The sequence below is a fragment of the Notolepis coatsorum genome (assembly GCF_963971535.1).
Source record: "Notolepis coatsorum genome assembly, chromosome: 4".
In the NCBI taxonomy this organism is placed as follows: Eukaryota; Metazoa; Chordata; class Actinopteri; order Aulopiformes; family Paralepididae; genus Notolepis; species Notolepis coatsorum.
Window position 1 is genome coordinate 123,433,089 of NC_140168.1, and position 1,156 is coordinate 123,434,244.

The window sequence follows — 1,156 nt, forward strand, 5'->3', positions numbered from 1 at the left end:
GAGGCGGTGTGGGCTTATTCTCGCGAGAATATTATAATTATGTCGATTTTTTTTCTTTTTTTTCATCTCGTGAGGAGTGTTTATCAGCGGAAGACTCCCCCTACCGTCATAACGGCACAGTAACGGCTCCTACAACTACGTACGGCCGCTTGTCAGTTCCATTCCGTCCCTCTACTCCGTAAAAGCGGGAGGAGGACTCGGTATTTCTATTACTAGCGTTTCGCTTTTTTTGACAGCCGAGAGGAGATCAGCTTAAAGCCCCCCCATTATAATTATTTCAGTTGGACTTCGGGTTTCTTTCTCGTGACGGAGAGGGAGAGAGCGTGGAAGCTGTGCCAGCCGGGTGAGAATCTGCTCGTCCTGCGCCCGCGCGCTCCTTTGCACTGAGGCACCCAGGTAAGGTTTTGCTAAATAACGTTTTTTTTTTTTTTTTTTTTAAGCACCGCCTATAGCCTTTTTATAGACATCTATTATTCTAAATTATTATTATAATATATTATAAATTGCACATTCGAAACGGTTGTGTGTGTGTGTGTGTGTGGGCAGTGTGGCTAAATGATAGTGTAGTTACTGTTATACTGCACACGAGAGAAAAGAGAGACGGAGCTCGAGCGGCGACCGCGCGACGGTTCGCGGAAGACACACTGTCTGTAGCGCGCTGCTGTGTGCGCGGCGCGCTACTGTGCGTATAATATGACGCGCATGGCGAGACGGCGCGTGTGTGCTGTGTTTTGTTGGTGTCTTCTTCCCCCCCCCCCCCCCCCGCACATCTCGTATGTTTTGGGGGGCGCAGATAGATACACACACACGCGCGCGCGCGCACCACACGCGCACACACACACCACACGCGCGCGCGCGCACACACACACACACACAAAGCACACACAAACACACATCGCGAATGTTGGTTAGTTGTCGTGCGCATTGAGACGAAATAATTCCATTTAGGCCTGGCCTGTAGAACTGCACGGCATGCCATGGCCATGGGTGGTTGAACACATTGTTGTTACTACTGTGTATTGGCCGTCAGTAGGCTACTTGCATTATTATAGACCATATTTTACATGATCATTCAGGCAGTTATCTACCCAACCTCCAATGTACAGTTTCTACGTCAAATGTATATATACTCTCTTTTCTGGACTCTTTTTGTATT

At 48.4% G+C, this 1,156-nt stretch overlaps 1 protein-coding gene across 1 annotated transcript in view; it reads left to right on the forward strand.

The window, feature by feature from the left end:
- Positions 1-257: 257 nt before the first annotated feature.
- Positions 258-1,156, forward strand: part of ache (acetylcholinesterase (Yt blood group)) — a gene marked incomplete at its 3' end in the record, with an annotated part of 153,635 nt that continues 152,736 nt past the window's right edge. Inside the window, exon 1 of the mRNA XM_084312093.1 lies at positions 258-396. The remainder of the gene's footprint in view (positions 397-1,156) is intronic.